The sequence below is a fragment of the Sinohyriopsis cumingii genome, chromosome 5, assembly GCF_028554795.1.
Source record: "Sinohyriopsis cumingii isolate HCF-2022 chromosome 5, ASM2855479v2, whole genome shotgun sequence".
Lineage (NCBI taxonomy): Eukaryota > Metazoa > Mollusca > Bivalvia > Unionida > Unionidae > Sinohyriopsis > Sinohyriopsis cumingii.
Window position 1 is genome coordinate 99,648,894 of NC_142965.1, and position 6,000 is coordinate 99,654,893.

The window sequence follows — 6,000 nt, forward strand, 5'->3', positions numbered from 1 at the left end:
CAATAATCCAGTCCCTCATCAGAAAGCAGAACTGAGTTGATTCAGCATAGAAACAAAATCCATGCACCTTCATTCACAATATGACTCTAAATTTCAATTTTAAGGAGATGAAAATGACAATTCTTTTTTAAACTTATGTAGACCATGCGACTAAGTTAAAAGGTCACTGGGCAGAGCTATGTGCCCATGAATACTGTTATTGTGTACTGATGAATCTACAGTTGTGAATTTATGTTGGAATAAAGTATAAATTCAATTACAATGTTTCTTGTAATGTATTTTATCATTAAGCCTTAAGTAGTTGAACAATGTGAGCATATAATAAAAAGGTCACCGCATTGTATGGAAAAATATGAACTTGTATTTTTTTCTGAAAAATACTGCACTCCACAAGGTCATGCAGTATTTTATCTGAAAAATTTCTTCATATTTTCCCATACAAATGCAGCAACCTATAATTATTCATGCATATCCATTGACTTCTGTCCTTCTACTACATATGTAGGACTCGGGTTGCTACATGGTCTAAAGCACTTGCCCATGCATATCACTCACACATTTCACCTGTCTGCATGGGTTATAGTCTTGGGTTGGCCAACATGGATATGTGAGAAAGCTTGCCAGTAGGTTACTGGTTCCTCCCAGGTTTTCCTCCACCAAATATGCTGACTGCCATATATACATATCATGTGCTGAGAAATGGCATTAAACCACAAAAACAAACAAATAATCTACTATACATGTAGATGTTCCAAGCTAGCTACTACAGCTAAATAATTATGTAAAATGTGAATGTTGGGCCCATGATCTAAGATACCAGATACCTTCAAAGATGTCTATAAATAATTTTCCATGCAGGGTAGATCATTATCTTCCATATTCTTAGTTATTTTTTATGAAGTACCCAATGTATATTTATATTTTGTCTAAGTAGAGACTGTACATAGATATTTTCTCATTTTATTTTGTACTTACATGTGAAATATAAAGACTTATTCCCAAATAATTTTCATATTTTCTCCATTCCTATATTTTCATATGTAAAACAATATCCTTATATTTTCACATGGGAAAATATAAGATTTCCCATCATGCCATGCAGCGCTTGATTGTGTGTCCTGTTACATTTTAGATTTAATTTACATTTGATTTAAGTTTTATTTGATTTGACTGTTTGTGGGTTTTGGAGTTTTTTTATTTCCTTTACATGTCAATGTAATGTAATTTTGTTTACTAGGAATTTGATATTTTCCAGAAAATTCAGTTTGACCTGAGTTTTCCTTAGATACATAATAATAGAAACACTTATTTCTATTTTGGACATATTTCCTGACCTTGATTGAGGGTCAAGTAAGCAACTTTTTCTGGGAGTAAAATGATTGGTTCTTATCAAGGACATACAGGAGCTATGTGACTTTTACATGTAAACATGATAACATCATCCTCTATCTCGCAATTAGGCATTTCCGAAATTGCGAAATACTTAATATTAATAGTGATGTTTAGAGAGAGAGATCTCAAGAGTCCGGGCTTTTAAACACTTGATGTCAAGTTGTTTTCTTCTGTTGTGACCAGTATTGAAGTATTGAAAATTTTGGAGATTTTGAGTTATATGTTAATTCTTCTGATTATTTGGAGTCTAAAAGGTTAATTTGTTTCTCTGGAAATATTGTATTCATACACAATTCTTGAAGAAGGACATTTCTTGAAAATTCTATTTGGATTTCCTAAACAAGTAACAGTGCCTACAAAAGTTGTACCTACAGCAACAGAAATGAGTATACTTTGATCTAGAACAAATAGAAAAGTTCTTAAATTTCAGACATGGAAATTAATCTTTGATTAAGAAATTTGACCAGACATTGATCACATCCCACATGTTATTTCCCCTTACTTCCTTGACTACATCGACAAACCCACTGTGATGCATTGCAGGATCGAACTTGCATTATTTTGAGGTAGAGTAAAATGTTTACACAATTTAAAATTTCAGAATTTTTAACTCCAACAGATTAGGTCAACTTATTCCTACCACTTTCTTAAAATCACGTATATTTATATAATCAGGTTATGAAAGGGAGGTGAATTTATAAATAGGAGGTGGGGGTGAGCATGTTGTGCCAAAGAGTGCGTTTAATCTTTTAAACTTCAATTTGGAAAGAGAAGGATACATAATAAAAAGAAAATTGTCTTTTCCTACATTAATATTGGATATATTTCATCTTGTGGTACCAAAAACTATATATTTTAACGAATGGCAAAGCCACAAGTTAAAATATGTATTTGGTCATCGCTAGCCAAGGTTCTGATAACCATATCTACACCTGGGCAAATCGAACAGTTATATTTGTGCTTTGTCCTAGTGACATCTATTGGATTTTCATGTGTTGCCTCCTTTAGTATGTAATTGCAACTAACCAATAACGGGTGCATTGTACATCAGCTGAAAATGGTGGTGGCAATTGACTTAAAAAGAATACTTTATAGGTTTAACATCACAAGTGTGACTTTGTACCAGAGTGAAGCTATTATAAGTTTATTTGAGTGAAAGGTATTCATGCAGACATGGACCAGCACTGGAAAATTGCTTATTTATCAGTCCATTCAAGTTGTGTACTCCCCTTGTCTTGATCACATAGGAACAGTGTTCAAATTTGAACAACTTAATTTTGATTGGATATGGTGGTTTGCTGCTGCATCCAATGAAAAGCACAGGAATATCTTCTCGATATGCCAAGGTGTAGATAGGCTTATCAGAACCTTAGCAAAGATGGTTTTTGGTACCACATGATGGTTTTTTGTACCACATGATGAAATATATCTGGTATTAACATAGGAAAAGAATATATAACTTGTAATTTGAATGACTGACATGGTTTTTGGTACCACATGATGAAATATATCTGGTATTAACATAGGAAAAAAACATATATGTATTATATATTATCATATCATATGAGTTGAACCACATAAAATGTAATAGTTGATTGTTATGGACATTATATTATGGATGCCATTGTCCTAAACAGTTTTAAAGTCTGTTGTGGGAAATGGACAGCTAGTAGACAATTTCTTTGATTAATATTGTTGTGCAATTTTCATTGCTATATTAAAAATGGACTTAATGAATTTTGACTAGACGGGTATGAACATAGAATTACTTTGAAGTAGTATTACTGACAATAACACTGATATGACAGGATTTACAGTACTTGCCAAAAGCAAAATAAACAGCTTTCAAAAGTAAACAACAAGGTTTAGGATAGTTCATGATGGTCACTGATCACTCAAGAAGCTATCAAAATTGGATGACAAAATATAAGCACACCCAGAATGACATTTCCAAAGTAGAGTACAAAAATTTCAAAATTTTATTTATATTGGGTTGCCAAAGGAACACAAGTAGATATAGTATTGTACTAGTTACTTAGTTACTATTGTACTAGTTACTTAGTTACTATTGTACTAGTTACTTAGTTACTATTGTACTAGTTACTTAGTTATTAATAGAAACATGCTTACAGCAAGTCCAAGAGTGAAACTTGCAGATACATAATATTCATTTGTATGGTAACTTGAACGACTGCCATGATTCAATGCTGTCCACTTGAAATGAGATGTAATGTGATTTGCACTTGACTTTTCTTCCACTTGTAGTGTATTCTCCATGGTAGTGTATCACTTTTTAATGCTGGTACAGTAAGATGTAAATTTCATATCAAACTAATATCAGTAAAAGAAAAAACATGAGCTAAAGACAATGTATACAAGGAATATCAGTATTGAATAGCATATCACCTATAAATGGACAGCTAGTATACAATTTCTTTGATTAATATTGAATTGTTGTGCAATTTTCATTATATATATATAGGAGTAGGGTCACAGGCAGTATACATTTATTTTTGGACAGTGCAGTGGAAAACAATAGGCTTGATTTAATGGGTAAATAATGCTTTGATACAATGCAGTTGTTCATATGATTTAGCACACATCTGGTTAGACAGTCAAACAACCAAGAAAATGCATTCAAATGCCCCAAATTGGGACATTTGATAAGCTGCAGTGTAAAAGGATACCAGTTATATTTTTTACTAAGAGTTGCAAGGTTTAATAGAGACAATTATGTTATTAAAAACGTACACATTTTTTTATGAAGGTTTAATATATAAAATAATATTATTTTAAAAAATACACATTTTTTATGAAGAAATAAGTAGAATTGAAAACATCATACACCACTCCCTCGATAACTCGCGCTCTGATAACTCGCGAACCCACTTATAATGCGATGTCAGGCGTAGATCCCATTTTTTAAACCCGAAAATACCACAAATATTTATCCCTATTTGTTGAACTTGAAGAAAATCGCGATCAAAATTGGTAACAGAAACTTTGATGTATCGCTCGTTTTATCGTTGAAAACGGTAGATAGGACCTGGAAATTTTAATCAACACTATGAAATATCAAATTTAAGAATAGCTCATACAACTTTTTACATTTTCTTTCCAAACAACATTCCTAGTACCCCGCAATTAACGATATGTAAGGAAATTTTGATCAATGAAAATGTCACTTACGCCGAGTGGAGGCAGTACTTTAATAAATAAATACAAATTAAATAATTTTTTTATCAATTGAAATTTGTGTTCTAGTTCCATCTTTTAGTTCCTTTTAAGTGTAATCGTCAAAAATGCAATGTGTCCTCTTGTAGTTAAACATAAAATGTGTCAATATACCATAACAGCTATGTCCGCAAGCGTTTCTCTGAGAACCTAAGTACGGGAACCAGACTCATCAAGAAAACAAAAAGCAGTGATGTAATACACAGATTTTTCACGTACACATGATGGTTGCTCAAACCAGTTGGAATTATCTTTCATATGTTGGATATTTTGAAGAAAAAAAAGTTATTTTAACAGAATAACGAACAACTTCATTGAAAAAGCACATTATTAAAATTTATTATCGACGTGATTGTAAAATGAGGATTCAGTCATTCAATCATTAAACAGCCCAGTTCCCTAATGCCGGCCCCCCCCCCCACACACACACACAGTTTTCTCAATGTCAAAGCGATTTTTTTCCAATTTTTGGAGGTCCCTCGGTAACTCGCGCCTCGTTTATAGTGCAGTCTATGTTTGTGGACCCCGTTGTGCGTGAGTTATCGAGGGAGAGGTGTAATTGTTTGAAATCAATGTGTTGCATGACCTCTAAAAATAAACTTAAAATGCAAAAGAAGCAGTAAATCCTTAATATTAATTAAAATTCTAGATCACAGCAGTTTTCAGCTGGTTTGATAAATGTATTGTGTGTGAGTAGGATTTTTAACATAGCTTTAACAATTTTGCAATCATATTGCTACAATGTCTGCAGTGGCTGTTTAGAGTGATGTCTAGCACTGGGGCATCATACCACAGACATTTAGCATGATTTCCCACCACATTTCATTATTCTGACACTAGGCCGACCAGACCCAACACTAACCTCTTAATGCTGATGCCTAGTGAGACAACTGTTAGTACCATTTTTATAAGTCTTTGGTATGACTCAGACAGGGTTTGAACCCACAACCCCCTGTATCCAAAGCATACACTCTAACTACTAGGCCACCGAATCAGTTCGATAAATGTATTTTTGTAATGTCATCTGTGCTCAACACTAGCATTTCATGAGCTCGTTAAGTACAAGGTTTATTTTGGTCTTTAAAATCATGTTCAAGTACCCACTATGTCATTTACTTACCTAGGAATTTATTGATAATGAATAATAATAATAATACATTTGCTGTGAGCAGTCTTTGTCAAAAATCTGAACAGAACAATCCACATGTTATGTCTATAGCAGATGATAAAATTTGAAATATCTATTTAAGATACTGCAAGGGAATCCGAAGTAGCTCAGTGGTTAGTGTGCCAGACTTGCAAACCAAAGATCAATGGTTCCAATCCTGGCTAGGCCAGCTTGTGTGGTTTATGAAGGCTCACATTGCTTGATGT